This window comes from Suricata suricatta, chromosome 17 (genome assembly GCF_006229205.1).
Source record: "Suricata suricatta isolate VVHF042 chromosome 17, meerkat_22Aug2017_6uvM2_HiC, whole genome shotgun sequence".
NCBI classification, from domain to species: domain Eukaryota; kingdom Metazoa; phylum Chordata; class Mammalia; order Carnivora; family Herpestidae; genus Suricata; species Suricata suricatta.
Window position 1 is genome coordinate 41977462 of NC_043716.1, and position 18840 is coordinate 41996301.

General features: G+C 50.3%; 1 protein-coding gene across 3 annotated transcripts in view; it reads left to right on the forward strand.

Moving 5' to 3' along the window:
- Positions 1 to 1728: 1728 nt before the first annotated feature.
- Positions 1729 to 18840, forward strand: part of MAPT (microtubule associated protein tau) — a 94237-nt gene continuing 77125 nt past the window's right edge. For 2 of the 3 annotated variants that reach the window (XM_029927739.1, XM_029927740.1), the window contains exon 1: positions 1730 to 1817. The gene's annotated coding sequence lies outside the window, so the exon portion shown is untranslated. Of the gene's footprint in view, positions 1818 to 18840 lie in introns of all 3 variants that reach the window. The other variant, XM_029927741.1, reaches the window with a different exon arrangement.

An 18840-nucleotide genomic window follows, 5' to 3' on the forward strand; every position in this document is an offset into this window, starting at 1 on the left:
ACTAGGATGGTGGCAGTTACAACAACAACAAAAAGAACAGTTCTGGAGACTCAGGATCAGTTTAAGAAATTAGCCCCCCTGGGGGGCCCTGGGGGGCTCAGTTGGTTAAGCTGCTGACTTCCACTCAGGTCATGATGTCACAGTTCATGGGTTCAAGCCCCACATCAGGCTCTGTGCTGACAGCTGAGAGCCTGAAGCCTGCTTTGGATTCTGTGTCTCCCTCTCTCTCTGCCCCTCCCCTGCTCCTGTTCTCTCTCTCTCTCAAAATTAAATAAGCATTAAAAGAAAATTTAAAAAAAAATTAGCTCCCCTCCCCATCATCCACCGGGGCTCCCAATAACAGCATATTAATCTTGTGTGAATAAACCACTTTTAACAGCCTGCTTTTTGTATTAATGTGTAACATACAATATTGGTTTTTTAAGAGGAAAATATAAGTGCTATGTAAATTAAAGTTTCAAGACAAGTTCCCATCCCCCTAGTACAAGATGGTTGCCACTGAAGCCCAATTCATATAAAGCCTCCCCCTGCTTAAATTAAATGTTGGCTAGACCAAGTAAGGCCAAAGTGGAGACTGGGTATCTGGGTGAATGAAAGCCACTGGTCAGTTTCAGTTTGGGGTGTGCTATCCAGATTAGAATCTCCAGCAGGCTTTTGGAAATTCAGATCCCAAGCTCTCTACTTACAGTATGATGGTGTTCCAACACACAAGATAAAAATAACTGTATATGTGAAAATGCTTTGCATCGTGATAAGCGCCATTGGAAACTTTGTCTAATTTAAAATTTTATGCTAGGGTCAAGATTAGATAAATAATAGACTTGAATATTCCTTATTTTAAAAAAACCCACACTACTGTATTACAACTACATTAGCCTGTTTAAAAAATGTTTTATTGTTTTCTAATTTATCTTGAAGAGGCACAGAGATACAGAGCATGAGCGGGGGAGGGGCAGAGAGAGAAAGAGAGAGACAGGGAGACAGGATCCAGAGCAGGCTCCAAGCTGTATTAGCCTGTTTAAAATGGATTTACCAGGAATTTACGTTGGTCAATAACCAAAAAGGCGGAAAGAAAGCAGATAGAAAGGAAGCGGACCCAGAGAAACAAATCTCCAACGAGGAAAACCATTTCAGGGAAACTCAAGGGGTCGGGATGCCCAGCCAGCGAGAAGCAGAGCGAGCCGGGGGAGGCCTTGAGGCCCGGGCTGATCGGACTGGGGAGCTACGTGGAAACTTGCCCAGGACCTTTCTGAGATAGGACACCACCCCGGGACGGGAAGGAAAGGGGGCAGCGGATCTGGGGGCGGAGTACCAGTCCCTTGGCGGACCCAAGAGGCAACCTAGTCTCTCTCCCAAGGGCGGAGACCCCTTAGACAAGACAAAGGCTCCAGCCGCGGAAGGAGACCGACGGTGCGCGTGCGCCACAGAACGCGCGTGCGGTTGGCGACGGCGCCTCGGCCCGAGGTGTTGGGGGGAAGGGAGACAGGGGAAGGGAAGCGTCAAGAAGAGGGAGCCAGGAGGCAGGGGAGGGCCGAGTGGTAGGGTGCTCGCGCGCGCCCACTGGTGGCCGGAGGAGAGAATGCCCACGGAGCCCTCGCGGCCCACCCCTCCCTTGGAGAGGCTCGCGCTCCCGCTGCTCGCGCCTGCGCCGCCCGGCGGCCTCGGGAGCGCGCCCTCTCCCTGGTGCGCGCTCTAGCAATCTCCGCCACCCACCAGCTCCCGCACCAGCAGAAGCAGCGCTGCCGCCGCCGCCGCCGCCACCACAGCCACTTTCTCCTCTATTTCCTCTACTGTCCTCGCCCTCTGTCGACTATCAGGTAAGCGCGAAGCTCCTAAATCTGCCTCCCCGTCCGCCCCCTTGCACCCCAATGCTGCCAACTCCTCGCCCCCTGTGCAGAGATGGGTTTCATGAGGTAAGCATAGGTCGGGGGCAACCGTGCGGGCCCCTCCTTGCGCCCCGTGCGCCCTGGAGCTGGGACTGGGGCGTCTTGGAAAGGGAACCCATGCAAGGGATGCACGTAGGCGTGTGTGTGTGTGTGTGTGTGTGTGTGTGTGTGCACGCGCTGAGGGGGTGTCCATGCGACCCGCTTCGCACGGACCCGGGCAGAGGTTGTGCCCGAAGGGTGGGGCGCGGATGGTGGTGACCTGGGGGAGAGGTCTGCTGTGCACTCTCGATCGTCCCCTTTTGCCGCAATGGGCGTGTGTCTATGTGTGTGTGTTAGGGGTGTCCGATGACGACCCCCGAAGCCGAACCTGTAATCCAATTCCTCTGCTTCGATTTGCCATAAGCCCTTCAGGAAGGTATGGATCCGGTTCTAGAAAAGATGACTCCCTGCCTGCCCCTCCCTACACCTCCCCGGCAGCAATTCCATTGGGGCTTTCGCTGCCCCTGATTTAAGGCGGTGGCCCACCCCCTCCCCTTTTTCCTCCTTCAAAAACCCGCAGGGGACATTTGGGGGCTGGGAGTGGAATCTGGGAGATGGGGAGGGGTCCAGGCGCTGTCACTTTAGTTGCCCTTCCCCCTGCGCGCGCCTGGCACTGAGACGCGAGCAGCGCCATGCCCGAGAGAAGGTAGCGCGCGGATCCCTGTGTGGAGGCTCGGAAAGGCGAAAGGCTGGAGTCACCTGGCCTTGCAATGTGGAAGGACTGGGCATCGGCGGATCCCCGCTCGCTCGCCCTTGCAGCCGCAGCCCGGCACAGAAGTGCGCGGGGGCTGCAGGTGCATTTCGGGGCGGGCCCCTTTCTCTGCGCTGTGCGCCTGGCGTCCAGCGTGTGCGCTCCCTGTCGGAGGCGCGGGGCTGGCGCGCAGGGCTCGCCCCTCACTGCGGCAGTGGGTGTGGACCCGGGTGGGCGAGGAGGGGGGAGAGTAGGCTGTGCCTCCTCCTACTCCCACCCCTGCTTTTTTTTCCCCTCCAAACGCGAGGTGCCATCTTTTTGCGGCGTGTCACGTCTTTACGGTTCCCTGCCAAGCCGGGTGGCTGGGCTTTGGAGGACAGGGCGAGGACTGTAATTAAAGGGGGAGAGTGGGCAATCAGAGCTGAAATCTTGGTGTTCTGCTGTGGGCCTGAGCTCTGGGGGCGTTCACCCGGAATCTTTCTCGAGGACTAGCTGCTTTGTTTGTAGGGCTTACGTGATCTGCGTTGCCAGCCCTAGTTTTTTGGCTCTTATCGATGAGAGTGTTTAACCAAGGCTCCCGCCCCTCCCCCTATTTTCCGCCCCTCATTTTCGAGCCCTTTGTTAGATCTCGGGCTTGCTGGGGTCAAGGAACTCGAATCACAGCCCCGAAGGCACGCTTGGAACAGGCGTGACCCCGCGTGGCCCCCTCCAGGAGCCAGACCGCGCGCCAGGAAACGTCAGTGGAGCTGAGAGGCTGGGATTCTAGGTCTCTGAGCTCTCTGCGGGTGGCCACAGGGGGACGAAGCCCCTCCCTACACCCCCCAAGAGGCCTAGGGACCATACTCCACCAGGCTACCCACCGAAGGACATCGGCGACCCTTAGGAGGTGGCGGGGACAGCGCGCAGTCGGAGACCTTCTCCGCTTCATGCCCTGTTGCTTTGCCACGAGGGAGAATGTGAGGAGGGGGCAAAAGGGTTCCTCGGGTGCTTCGGGCCACACCCATTTTTTCCAGAGATGACTGGGGGAGCGGGGCGCGGAGGGGAGGTTGCTATGGAAATCACACGCGTCCGGAGAAAGGACCTCCGGGCGTTGCCCCGCCCCTTCCCAGCAGGGATTGAGAACCCTAGGGACTCGCGAGGCCCCTCGGTCTTCCGGAAGCGGCAGGAGAGAGACCCCCCCCCCCAAACACTGACTGAGCCGGTGGCTCCTCCTCATTGGCCTCCCGCGGCCGCAGCCACCAAAATCAGCGAGTGTCTCTCATGTATTTTTTATTATTGTGGTCGAATATGATTTTGGAACCGTGCAAGATTTTAACTTAAAAGCCAGAGGTTACCACCACCCTTGAAACGGAGCAGGGAGCGGGAAGGGGACATGGACCTCCGGCAAAGGAGTCTGCGCCTCGCTCTCCTGCTATGAGCCGCGTCCGCGCGGTTTTCTGGTTAATTCTATCGCTGAAAATTGATGCGGGGGCGCAGTTCCGAGAGGGATGAGCATCTATGGAACCGAATCATCCACGCGAGCTGCACAGATTGGTCTGAATGTCCAGGAAATGGACGGCTCGGGGTCGAGAGCCCGCCTGGGGCCAGGCCGAACCTTCCCGCTGTGGCGCGGGAGAGGTCTGAGCCCCGGTCATACCGGGCCTCCTTGCAGGGTTGGGTCCGACGCGGGCCGGGTTGCAGGAGAGGCTCAGGGATCCCTTCCAGCCTCTTCTCGGCTCGCTCCCCTCCACCCGCTCCACCCGAGAGCTGGGCGCAGAATTCTGGTTCCTTGTGGAGCGAGGGTCTCGGAGCAGCCCTGAGAACTGGTAGCCCATGGCCATGGTCGTCCAGGGCGGACCCCGGGCGGATAGGTCACCTCCGGTCGCTTGGGGGAAAGGGAGCGTGGCGAGAGCGAGCTCATTTTGCTCAATGCTTAGGAACAAAGCGCAGTCCAGACGTCTCTGATTTTGTTCCATTTTGAAATGTGTTGGCGCTTTGGTGGGGCTCTCGGTAGGCAAGGCTTCGGCGCTGCGAATGGAGGAAATACCGGCGCCAGAAGCTGGGTCTTCATGCGCGAATCCAGAAACACCATCCCAGTTCTGAGCGCGGCTCTGAGCGGCCGGAACTCAATGGCTTAGGGATGCAGCATTTGTGCCCAGGCTCCGACAGGAAATATCCATGCACCGATTCGAGGGCCATTGACTCCTGTCCCCAATCCCCATCAGGCAGGAGCTCTTGTACATCCCAGGAGATCTCACTTACCTCCAGCCTCCAGGACCCTTCAGGCCCGGGTCTCCAGCTGGGCTGAGCTGGGATGGAGATGGAACCTGGGACAGTGACTGCTCGGCTTGGCTCTCCAGGATGGCTTTTTTTTTAATCCCCATCTCTTTAATAGATGTGTCCATAATTAATTAAGGTATTATTTTGCATTTCATGATACTACTTAGATTTGCTAGAGAAGAATTGCTTATCCGTCCCTTTTTCACCAAAACCATCTCTCTAAACAATAAATAAATTACCACCCCACCCCACCCCCATCCCAGGGCCTGGTCTGGAGTGACTCTTGAAGCTAATCCATTCCTTGACCAACAGTTGCTTCTGTAACAGGCTGTGTTTATTGTGATAACCTGGCTTGGCTCTTGGGGTTGTGTTAGGATAGTCTGCAGGAGAATTTTTCTGGATTTGTGGTTTTTGGGCAAGTGTCTGCCCTACACAGACCTCTCTTGCACCTGCTGGTGGTGGAAGGGCGTGGCTTTTAACTGGTTTCTGGTTTGGGGCTCAGCGTCCCTGACAGGAACAAAAGAAATGGATTATTCCCATAAATTGCAAGAAGGAAACTTAGAATCAGTTTGACTGAGAAAGGGTCAGATATATTCCAATTGGGGAAGAGCCCCTTCTATTGAACATGCCCTTTGACCCAAATGCCCTTTGAGGGCAGTGCCAGCCTGGAGGTATAAAAGGATTGTGGTGCCCTTTGTTTAGGCTGGATTTTCTTTCTGCCCTTTTAACATCACTTCATGAAGCCTGTTTGTTGGACATTTTAAAAAATTGTGTTTTATTCCACTTCCTCAGCATGCATGTATATGATTTGAGTGGCTTCACAGCTTGTGTGGATGAAAGCATGTTAGTTTTCTGGTGAAATGTGTAGTAGTTCTCCAACCAGATAGTTTTGTCCTGACTCCCACCTTGAAAAATAATCACTCAAAAACAAATGAAAACATCCCCAGGGAGTTACTACAGTGCTAGACATTTTTAATAGGGATTTGGTCCATACCCATTTAACAAATCAATGGGTAAAATGGGGAAATGCAGGTCAAAAAGGTGGTAAAGAGCAGTGGCTGGGTGGCTCAGTGGGTTGGGCATCCAACTTCAGCTCAGGCCATGATCTCACAGCTTGTGAGTTAGAGCCCTGTGTTGGGCTCTGTGCCGACAGCCCAGAGCCTGGAGCCTGCTTCAGATTCTATGCCTCCCTCTCTCTGCCCCTCCTCCGCTCACACTCTGTGTCTCTCAAAAATAAATAAACATTAAAAAAAAAAGCAGTGATAAAGAGAAAGTAGAATGGGAGGGGGGCCATATTCAAGGTCATAGCATCAGGAAGGTTTGGGAACAAATCCAGTCTAGTGAGTTCCTGGCTCATCTCACCCTGGTTGGCCAGAAGAGTGCTGAAGAGGGAGGGCGAGAAATCTCACAACACCCCAGGGGGAAAGGGGACCCTGCCCTGCCATCTTTGGGACTGTGGGCATCCCAGTACCCAAGGTCAGAAGGACGGAGGTGGGAAACCCCATCTGCTCTGCTGCTCCCCTTCCCCTTACCCAGCCCGTTTCATGATCCTGCTTCAAAAACTGCCCTCTACAGCCCCAGAAATACCCAGATAATCACCCCTAACTCGCCACCCAAGGTGCTTCTACTAGTGCCCTGCAGGAACACTGGCACGGAGGGGCACCTGAGCAAGCCGAGGGGAGGAGAAGACTCCTGCCTCACCAACCGGGCTGTGGCAGAGAGAGAAACCTGACCTTCCAGCTGGGACTCTCCTGTCTTCCTGTATAACGGTGGTTCTCAGCCCCAGGGGCCACTGAGATGTCTAGAGACAGTTATTTTCACAACTGGAGAAGGAAAGCACCACTGGCATCTAGTGGGTAGAGACCAGGGATGGTGCCGAGCATCCTGCAAGGCACAGGACAGTCCGCCGCATCAAAGAGTATCCAGCCCCAAATGTCACTAGTACCCAAAACATCGTTACTCTGGTCCTCTTCACCTAGCAGCTTCTGTTTCTCAAGTGTCTTTAGGGAGCACTGTTCCAAGTGCTCCCCAGAGATGATCTCATTTAGTCCTCACAGCAGCCCCCTTTGGTAGCAGGTGCTGTTACTATCTCTGTTAGTATGGAGCACTAACAAGTGCAGAGAGGTTTGGTAACTCACTTAAGGTCACACAGCCAGTGACACTACCCGCCTCCCCTTCTCAGCTACACGTGGCTTTAATAGGCCTTTGTGGGCTAGCCTGGAAACCCAAGCCTGCTCTGTAACATTGACCCACTGAGAGATTCAAATTCCAAAGGCACTGACTCACAAAATGAACTTTTGAGAGAGTCTGTAATTGGAACACAACCTAAAGCTCACAATTTCTGAGTTAGCCTTGACACCTGGAGCCAGGGACTGATTTCACTCAGTCTCTGTGCCTCTGTTTATAAAACAAAGAGAATAGATCCCAGGGACCTTAAACCTGGGAAGCCCCAAACCCAGGTTTTCAAGACTGCTCTGTCCTACAAAAGGAGCAGCTCGGTCTGATTGGCTCAGAGACGACTAGAAATCAGGACTGGGGGAACATGACATAGACTCTGCTATGGTCAGGGTCAAATCGCTCAAGTTTTAGGGACAGCAGATCCTCTCTTGGGTCCTGCCCCTAAGAGAGATGGAAGCTTCGACACCAACCAGTGGGACCAGCTCTGAGCCTGTGGTTGTGAGTTTTGGGTGGACATGGAAAGGGCCTCATGTGGGAATCTCAGGGCTCCCTTGGCAAAGCTGCTTCCTGCTTCGTGCTTCCTGGGGCCCAGGCTCTAAGGTAAGTATTCCTTTATGCCGTGACATAGAAGGGCTACATAGAATCCTTATCCCCAGGACTCACTGCCCCTCCACCCTGGGGGAAGTTTGGAGGCCACCGGAATCCCGCAGTGTGGGCAGCCAGACATTCACCGTGTCCGTCAGTCTCACGCCAGTTACCTCACCAAAGGGCTTACTGTCCAAGAATGCATTTCCTGTTTCAGGCGCCATGTTCCTGCCACTTCCAGCTTCCTCTCCTGCACAGATGGCCTCTGCCTGAGCGTGGGGAAGCAGCGTGAGGCCGACTCAGGTTGGGTTGTGAGCTTTTGGGGTTCTCTGGTTAGGAAGCATTCTCCAGATGTGCAGCTACATGGGCTAGAATCGGCTTCCACAAAACACACATTCGAATCACTTCCGGGTGGATTATCTGAATTTGTTTTGGCTTTGTTGACATGTTAGTGGGCTCTTAACTTGCTCCAATCGGGAACACTGTTGAAAGAATTCTCCCCAAAATGTCTTTTGTGCCTCAGCTGTTGACGGAAGGTTTGTGAATACCTTGAAGGCAGACACTCTTCCTCGACAGGCCCTCAGTGCAGGGCGCTGGCCTGCAGATAGAGGTATTAGGTTTGGTCAGTTGTTTACGGGTGTGGACTCTGACCAGACCTCCTGGGTGCCAATCCCGACTCCCCCACTCCCTGTGGCACCCAAGCTGTGTTGTTTAGCCTCTTGGAGAGTTTGTGGTTGTCCGCAACCTGGGGGGTGGCAGTGCCTATCTCACTGGTTGCTGTGGGGGTTGAAAGGGGGCAAGGGGGTGATGCAGGACTTAGCCCAGGGCTTGGCACCTAGGAAATTGCTCAGTGAATGGTCTCAAGGGCAGCAACCTCTGGATCAGCACTGGTGATTGGAGAAAGTGTAAAGACATCTAGGGAGCCTGGTGATGGACTCACTCATAGCAGATAAATTGTTGCACTGAGTCAGGATCAAGCTGGAAGTGGGCAGCTTCCCAGCTCCCCTGAAGCCAGGTAGAAGTGGGTTCCCTGACTTCGCACACACCCCTGTTTAAATGTGCAGACAGGACTCCTGTCACAGGCAATCGGAATGACTTACCATCTGTTGTATGTGCTTCTGTCCCCTTCCTTCCTGAAATCCCGCTCCACGCCAGGAATAGGCTGTGTAATCAACACGCCAGCCTGAGCCGGACCGCACCCTCCCATCGTCCTGGGAACGGTGACCAGGCTTAGCTAGCACGTGGGGTTCAGAGCTCTTACCAGTAACTCACTGAATAAAAAGCAAGCGCAGGATGGGCCTGGCAAAGTAGTGGAAGGCAGTGGGGGAGAGGATTCACAAATGAAATAATTAAGCAGGGCGTTGAGCTTGGTAAACTGGTAAGCAGGCTTCATGGTCAAGCAGAAAATGTTACACAAAAGAAAGTGGACGTGTTCTGAATCCAGGGAACGCCAGGCATCTGATAAGCATGTTCGTATCTGAATTAATAAATTTGGTTTCAGAAGCCTTCTTATCTATGAACTGAAAACTGAGGGTCATCATATGTTAGTTTTTAAAAGTCATTAAATCAGAAAACCCATTACAAAATGATGCACTTGGTGTTTGGATCAACTGGTTGGAATTTCTTGTCTTTTTTTTACCTAAACCACACTCATAATACGTCATTTAGGACTTCAGATTTTAGCTCCTGGGAAAAGGGCTTACACTACAGAGTAATCTGAATGCAGGACCTCTCTAGCGTTTTACTATTTTGTTCACAGTCTGTAACATTTTGTCTGACAGTAAAAACTTACTCATCTTTTTTTTAATCTTATTTATTTTGAGAGAGAGAGAGAGAGACTGCATGTCAGCAGGGGAGGGGCAGAGGCAGAGGGAGAAGCCCTCTGCAGGCTCTGCAGTGTCAGCATGGAGCCAGATTCGGGGCTTGAATTCATGAATTGTGCGACCATGACCTCAGCCGAAATCAAGAGTCGGACACTTAACAGATTGAGCCACACAGGCCACGCCTGAATTACTCATCTTTTCTAAAAATTTATTTTAAAACATTTTTAATGTTTATTTTTGAGAGAGAAAGATGCCGTGAGCCATGGAGGGGCAAGAGAGAGAGACACAGAATCGGAAGCAGGCTCCAGGCTCTGAGCTGTGAGCACAGAGCCTGATGCAAGGCTTGACCTCGAGAACCGTGAGATCATGACCTGAGCTGAAGTCGGATGCTTAACCGACTGAGCCACCCAGGCGCCCCCATAATTACTCATCTCTATGAAATCTTTCCAAAGCCTTCAACTGGATTTTCCTAAAACAAGTTAATGGTTTAAAGAGTTTGTCTTTCACTTTGCATTTGAATCTCATTAGCTTGAGATTTAATCTTATTGAAATGACGGGGTTATTGTAACAAGTGTGCTGGGCCTACCTAGAAAGGTTGACCGTGGCAGGAGGAGGCCTTGGTTGTGGACATCAGATCCTGTGGACCCAGCCTTGAATATTTACAGTCCTTCCTTCCTGCATCTTGCATGGTGACAGCTAGGACAGGACCTACTGCGGAGACTTTGGAATTAAGTGAATGGGGGGCAGTCCCTCTCCCCCTCCCCCCATCTCTTGCCTGCCCACCAGGACTAGCTCCGCACTTTGAGTTCATTCACATAGAATCCTGGTTTAACAGGGTGTTGCAAAATTCTCCCCAAAAGACTCAAAATAAATATAAATCCCATTTACTATATTAACTCTCTATAGCAAAGGAATTTTAGATCAAGTTCCAACAATTAAAAACCATTTTAAATCAGCACGTCAGAATTAAATCTGCAGCCATTGAAAATAGTGTTCCGTTCATGGTCCTTCCTTTGCTCTTGTCCACTATCCTGCTCAATCAGGCATCCAATAGAAGAGGGACACAATGATCTCTGGTCCCAGCTTCTGGTTTTCCTATCCACCTATGGCCTTGTTTTCTATTTTTCAAGGAAGGCTGGATGATGTTGATTTAGGATCAGTCTGCAGTCATAACACAGAAAGGCCAGGGATGCGCTTTCATCTTCGTGGGCTCCTCCCCAGGACACCAAGGGTATTAGAAGGCCCCTGGGTCCACTATTGCCGTCATGTGATCTCTAGCCAACACATAAAGCCAGGAAGGAAGTGCTGCAAAAGACTAATTTGTGGAGCCGTGGAACTGTGTGCCTCCTCCACGGTGAAGGACCCGAGCTAGGACCAGTGTTCTAAACTGCGTGTCAGCAGAATTGTCCTGGACCAAATTCAGTTCAGCCTTATATTTGCAGGTCATTTCAGAGCTGCTTTTTTTCCAAACTATTATCTTAACTCATGCTCCCTCCCACAGCCTACCCCCCAAAAAGAGGCTTTTTGGATAATTAATAATCTAAAACCAAGTGCTTTCACGCCCAAGGGAAGCTTAAAATATAAAGAATCTCTTTGGTTTATAACATATAGACATATAAATATTATAATTATATTTAACTGTGAATATTCACTCCCTTATTTGTTGTATGTCTAGACTTTTTACATTGGGTCTACATTGGGTTTGAATACCTGAACAGCTTTCAACTTTAGTATTAGTAATGCATCCAAATTTAAATCAAGGTATATTGGGGCGCCTGGGTGGCTCAGTCCGTTAAGTATTTGACCTCAGCTCAGCTCATGATCTCTCTGTTTGTGGGCTCTTGCCCTACATTGGGCTCTGTGCTGACAGCTTAGAGCCTGGAGCCTGCTTCAGATTCTGTCTCCCTCTCTCTCTGCCCCTCCCTCACTCATGTGCCCGCACATGCACTCTCTCTCTCTTTCAAAACTAAATAACCATTAAAAAAATTTTTTTTAATTTTTTTAATAATTTATTTTTGAGAGACAGAGAGAGACAGTGCTAACAGGGGAGGGTCAGAGAGAGAGGGAGATACAGAATCTGAAACAGGCTCCAGGCTCTGAGCTAGCTGTCAGCACAGAGCCCGACACAGGGCTCGAACCCACAAACCGTGAGATCTGACCTGAGCCGAAGCCGGACGCTTAACCAACTGAGCCACCCAGGCGCCCCTAAAAAATTTTTTTAAGGCAAGTATGTTAGTAAGCCAAGCAAAGGATGTATATACCAGTAAGGTAGTTGTATACGATTTGCTGTGCTAGGGTATGGGAATCATTGTGGCATCGATTCGTGTGAGCCTGTCCCTTTCAAAGTTGCCCGTTGACAAGAATCACCAAGAGTAGCGGTTTGGAAGAGTCACCAGCGCTTCTGCCATCCACTTTCGTCTTGTCTTTTCCTTAAGAACAGGGAAGTCCCACCCACGTGCAGCAGCTGAGTTTGAGCTGGTGCTGTCACCGCCAGCCCAGTGTAGAAACAGAAGATTTCACAGAACATCCCTAAATCCGCCTGAATAAAGGAGCGATCAGTGACAGAATCACCTGAACCTGCTTTAACCCTGTTTAATCTTTCCCTCGGGGTTAATCCTGTGGATCGTGCGGATTGAGTTCTTCGTCCTGTAGTTCTGAAGTCCCTCCCTTTTTAACACTGCAGGGAGTGATGGCTGTGCTCTGTTCCCTGCAGAGTGTTAATAAAGACCGAATAAATTGAAATAAATCCCTTCCAGTGTCACTAAAGTGCTATAAATAATTATGAACCAATGCCTGATGCCTGATGGGAAATGCACAGGAAAAATTTTTTTTAACTGACAGGATTCATCTTATAAGTTGACAATCTGGGCCAAGTGATAAAGAACTAAAAAAAAAAATCTTCTTATGATTTACTGCTGGCAAAACTGAATTCCAGAAGTTAGCCACCACCTCATTTTGTGGACCCGCTGCGTGGGCTTGCCAAATCCTGAATTTAACTGCAACCTTTTCTGTTTACCAGCTAAGAGACTTGTGGCGACGTTGAAGATGTCCTGTGCCTCCATTCTTCTACCTGTAAAATGGGGACTATTCCATCCCCCACCCCCAAGCAGATGATAATGCGGGCTCCCTTCTCACTGGGTAGTTGCGAAACTGAGATAAAACCATCCGTGAGAATTCCTTTGAGCTTCTCAGAAGACGGTACCGCAGGGAGTGGGGGTGCCTCCCAGGAGCCAGAGTCCAGCGCCAGACTTGGTCTCTCATGGGCTGAGTGCAGCCTGATGCCCGAAATAGTACAGCTGCTGCCCCCTTGCTCCCCTCTGGCGGGCCAGACGGTGCAGGCCCGTTCCCAGGGGTGAGCACCCGTCAGCAGGGCCTGCCCTCAGGATGGATGGACAGGCGGCTGCAGTCCAGCCTGTACTGGTCTTACCTGTCCCCGTCTTTCCGGAGGAAGCCTACAGCCGCCGTGCAGGACAGGACAGCCGCTGAGAGTGCCTGTGGTGTAACCTCGGGTGAAAATCTGGCCCCTGCCGGTGCCCACTTCTCTGTGGAGGGGCTGGGCCTTCCCAGACACCCTCGGATGGAGCGTCCTAGGAACCTTTCCATTTTCCGAGGGGTTTTCAGTTTCCTCCTAATCAGACAGGGACTTGGTACCGAATCTCCTTTTTCTAATTAGGCCTGGGCACAGCCTCTTCCGGCTACTGGGTGGTTAGCCCAGGACAGGAACCAATTAAAGTAAGAGTGATTGAATTAGAGGCCAGAGTTGACAAGGTGATATAATATTCTGATGGCTGTTCCGTGGCAAGAGGCTCGGTGAAGTCTCATTCATGAAGCACCTGCACTTGGAATTTGAATTGACCGGAGCTGGGCTGTCGTCTAGCTGTCTTTGCCCCAGGAACAGAGAACCCAGCTTTCTCAGACGTGTGGATGGTGGGTAGTGTTTCAGGCAGATGTGTAACCTCAGCCTGACTGCCCTACTTCAGACCACCTTAACACACTCCCTCTTGGTCCAAATTGGTTTTATTGTATGAAGATGCTGATGATAAAGTTACTAGCCCGTTGCGTTGATTTTACTAAAAACATTGCCTTATTTAACCCTCATGACCCACCCCTGCCTCGGAGGCACATTATCATCCTCATTTTGCAGGGGAGCAGACTGAGGCCCCCAGATTTCACAGCTGGGGAGGCAGCCTGATCACACGTGCCCCAGCTCCTGTGCCCCCCGCCTTCAGTGCCTCCCCTCTGGGTCCGCTCTCCAGGCCAACAGGCCCGCCTTCAGTGCTAATGACCAGAGAAGCTGTGCCCTCCAGTCTCCCTGAATGGGTCATATGTAACCTGAGCCTGGAGAAAGTATTTTAAACCGAAAGCTAGCCTCTAAACTGGGCTGCTGTTTCATGTCGCCGGTGACGGCAGAACCCAATTTAGTGTCGTGGCTGACACTTATTAAGTAGAGCAGCTCATTTTTCTTCCAGTTCACACAAAGCATGAAAAATCTCCACGCCTGCCACACTGCCATGGAGGGGTATGCGTGACCGAAGCGTGGCAGAGGTGGCCAGGAGGGGCCCGGTGTGGAAACTCGGGGGAGATGACATTCAGGTTCCCAGGCAGTGTCTACAGGGAGAAATTGCACTTAAAGTGGGCGTTTTCTCTGGAACAGGCCGATGGCTGCTGTTAGGAAAAAGGGTCATGGTGGGGGGTGGGGAGGAATGGGCTGCATTACCCAGCCTCCCGGTGTACTGTCTCATCCCCTTTCACTCAACAATCCACTTGATTTCCCCCATGTCTACACCACTGTGGTTCGTGCCCTAGGACCAGGAGAAGGGGGAGTGGTGGGGAACAGAGAAGGGGGGCTCACACAGATGGGGTTGGGTCACACATACTGCATATTTAGAATTTGCAACCTCACCAGATACTTTTAATGGTATTGAAGTACATTTCCCACAAGCCACTCTTGCATCTAAAACAAGAGCTACTTCTCAGTTCTGTTCTTGCCTCCCGCCTACTCCCCAACTTTTTTTAAGCTTATTTTTTTATTTTTTGGGGGGGAGGGGTAGAGAGTTGAGGGAGGGGCAGAGAGAGAGGAAGAGAGAGAGAATCCCAAGCAGGCCCTGCACTCTCAGCCCAGAGCCCAACGGTGGGGGCACAGCAGGGGGGTGGGAGTGGGGCTCGAACTCACGCACCATGAGATCATGACCTGAGTCAAAATCAAGAGTCAGACGCTCAACCAACTGAGTGACCCAGAGCCCTCCCCAAGTTGTTTTTGTTTTTTTTTAAATCCACTAGCTATAAAGGCAACCCTCTACCATACGTGAGATCTCAGCCTAGTTTCTGTTTTGTGGGATTTTTCTGGGCAGAAGACAAAGCAGTGATCATTTCAGTCTACAAATTTTATTCAGGGTGAGTAATATGAGTAGCTCTTCAGGAAAATTCTTAAAAGCACCCCAAACTGAAACACGGGGCCACCTGGAAGAACACTGTCAGTCTTAGCACTGAGCACAGGCCTGCTTAGCTCTCGACGACTTGGGTGGGAGCTGCAGGGTGTGGGCCCCTTTGCGCACAGCCCTGGGTGCAAAATTAGGAGCGTGGGGACCCTGGGCAGAGGCCAGGGCGTGCTGGCCGCATCCATGCTTCTGGGTGCAGGGACTTCATCATCAAAGGTTTTGGCCACGTAATAGATACCAGGCCTTCTAGTAGAACGGACCCTGTCCCCCATGGGCCCAAGTTTGCAAAGAACACCTAGGACGACCAGGCTTTCTGGATATGGTAATATCATTCTAATTTGGACTAATTAGGGACTAGTCAGTCTCATTTAAAAAGGTGAGCTATTTTAACACTCTTATCTAGGTATTTGGGAGAGGGGAGTAGTGTAGGAACACGAGGAAGGGCTCCCGTTTGGGTGGCCTACATGGTGTGATGTTGGGGTCTAGGAGGTCTCTGCATTCTCCACATTGTTAACAAGAAGATAGTACTTTACAGTTGATATGATCTCATTTAGCTCTCTCTTTTTTTAATGTTGATTTATTATTTTTGAGACAGTGTGAGTGGGGGAGGGGCAGAGAGAGAGGGAGACAGCATCTGAAGTGGGCTCTTCACTCTGAACTGTCAGCACAGACCCAACAGGGGGCTCGAACCCACGAACCCCTTGCAGATCATGACCTGAGCCGAAGTCGGACACTTAACCCACTGAGCCGCCCAGGCGTCTCAGATCTCTTTTAGTTCTTGATGGGAACCTGTAAAAATTATTTTCCCTTTCACAGATTATTAAACTGAGGTTCAGGGAGGTTAAGTAGAGTTCAGGAAAGTTAAGTGGTATCTCAGATCGCATGGGTAGTTTTAGGCCAACCGGAGACTTGAACCCAGGACTCCTGCTTCTCAAGAGCAGGCCTCCCCTCTGGCTTTTCTGTCCCTGGCTCTCCACTTGTTGTTTTAGCCTGAGGGATCCTACCACTTGTTAAACTGCCAGTGCCTGGGCGGGGGGGAGACCTCACTGCTTCCCACACCCCTCCCCAGGACATAGATATGTATGGCAGTGACCCAGAATTTTAACCTGAGGATTTATACGTTATGATAAATAAGTGAAAAGATTGCTTTTCCTTCTTAAAATGAGTCTATTCAGCATAAGATGTGTTTGGCATGTGGGCAAACACCCCCAAAGTGCTCCCTGCACCCCAACAATGGGGAGCAAGAGGCAGCGCAAGTGGAGGGAGAAATCAGCGGGTCCAAGCAGGCCCGCTCTGGCCCGAGCCAGTAGGGATGCCCAGACGGTTTGCTTTGCCGCCATCACCCATGTTTCCAGGGATCCGGAAGAATCCAGGGAGAAAGCTCCATGGTGTTGAAGCAGACCTGGCTGGGTAACACATCTTGTAATACAAGTTATTTTTTTTTCATAATTAAAAGCTAAAAGTGGTTGCTAGAATTTAAAGGTAATTAGTAAACTAATTGGGTTTCTCTCTATATGACTAGCTTCAAAGCAAATTGATTAAAACCCTCTTCCTTCACATTAGTAGCACCCATTTTTTGGTGTTTAATTTCCACAACTTTATCTCATTCTGCTTTTTTGGGCTTCCCCCGGGGAACGTTGCTCCCTAACGCATCCATCTGTTGGCCAGTGTTTTGTTCATCTTTGTATCCTCCGTGCCTGGGACAATGCATGGCACAGGATAAGTGCCCAATAGTTGTTTAGTGAATGAATGAATGGATGAGTGAGTGAATTCAATACTGATTAAAATTTAAGTCATTTCTTTCATTTTTTAAATAATTTCTTAGGTTTATTTATTTATTTTGAAAGAGAGAAAGAGCAAGCGAGGGAGAGGCAGAGATAGAGGAAGGAGAGAATCCCAAGCAGGCTCTGTACTGTCAGCATAGAGCCCAGTGCAGGGCTTGAACTCACGAACTGTGAGATCATGGTCTGAGCTGAAACCAAGGGTCAGATGCTTAACCAACTGAGCCACCCGGGCACCCCAAAACTTAAGGCATTTCTTAAAGAGACTTGCAGGTATGTAACTCATATATTTTTGGCTGATGTGCCACTTTATGATTTTAATACCCAATCTTTTTATATCAAAAACAATTCTGGGGCACCTGGCTGGCTCAATCGGTGGAGTGTGCAACTCTTTTTGTTTTTGTTTTTTGTTTTTGGTTTCAGGTTTTTATTTAAATTCCAATTAATAGTGTACTATTAGTTTCAGGAGTAGAATTTAGTGATTCATCACTTACATACAACACCCAGTGCTCATCACAAGTGCCCTCCTTAATACCCATCACTCATTTAACCCAGCAGTGTGTAATTCTTGATCTTGGGGTTGTGAGTTCGAGCCCCCCATTGGGTGTAGAGATTACTTAAAAACTAAATCTTTAACAACAACAACAACAAAACAATTCCAACGCTATTTTTTCTCTTAATGCTTTCACACGAGTGGCCTGGAGTGGGGAGGGGTTGAGCAGGTGAAGGTGACCCGCGTAGGTCCCTACCTCCTGGGTAGAGGCTCAGGCCCAGAGATCACTGTCTGAATTAGCAAATTAATGCCTGGTTATTTGCTGGTTAAATTTGGACTTCAGATAACAGTTTTTTTTTTTTTTAGTGTAAGTGTGATGGGCTACATAAATGCTCCCCAAGGATAGCAGATCCTAATTCCCAGAACCTGTGAATATAGACCTTATCTGGCAAAAAGGATCTTTGCAGATGCCATTCAGTAAAGGATCTTGAGAAGAGATGATACTGTATTGTCTGGACGGCTGATAAATGCAGTCACCTGTGTCCTCACAAGAGGGAGGCAGGGGGATGAGAAAACCCTATGACTGATGATGGAGGACAGGTTGGAGTGACACAGAGTGACGTGGGTCGCAGCAGCCGCAGAAGTTGGAAGAAGGAAATAAAGGATTTTCTCCTAGAACCTTCAGTAGGAGAGAGACCTCACCAACGCTGTGATTTTGTCCCAAGGATCTGATTTTGGGTTTCTGGCCTTCAGAACTGTGACAAAATAAATATCTATTGTTTTAAGCCACTCAGTTTCCAATTGATTACAGTGGCCACAGAAAACTCACGCACAAAGTGTGTCCCTCGCAGTCTTGGGGACATACTTAACACTAAAACAGTTGTTGTTTATCTGAAATTCGGATGTAACTGGATGCCCTATATTTTATCTGGCAACCCTGGAAGCCAGGGCCAAAGAAAGGCGCTTCAGTAATTTGCAAGGAAGCCAGGTGAGGCTCTCAGGAAGTGGACTTCTTACATGAGGAGTTTGAGCATTTGTGAGCACAGTTCCACTGAACCCATTTGAACTTTACTCTGGACAAAAAAAGAGGGGCAATTAGACAGGTGTTAATGATTTATGCTTTCAACAGTCACTTGAGCAACTTCCTGTAAAACAGAAGCTCTGTGGAAGGCTGGAGGAGTTGGACATTAATTGATCCAATACCTGACAAATCCTGCCAGATAAATCACATGATATTGATAACCCCCGAGCTCGGTGATTCCACGGTACATTTCTGATGCCCGAGCTGCCTCTGGGAATCTTGCGGGCTGGCGGGGCCCACACAGACCCTGGGCGGTCCCTAGCCCCTCGGGTTGTTAATCCTGCTCACAGAATCCACATTGTTAGAGCTTTAAGAGACAGATAGGGGGCCCTATGACACCCCAGAATTGCCCCCAGATGTTTTGCCAAAAGACCATGCCTGGGAAAAGAGAAAACCAGCTAGTTTACAGGAAAAAAAGCAAAAAAAAAAAAAAAAAAAAAAAAGGTGGGGTGGGGACTGAAAAGATGCTCTTGACTTCATCAGTTATAAGGACTGATAAAGGGCTGATAAAGCCACAGAGAGATGCCATGTTCATGGATCAGGTAGCAGAGATCCAGAGGGGAGGTAACTCTGCGGCTAGCCATGT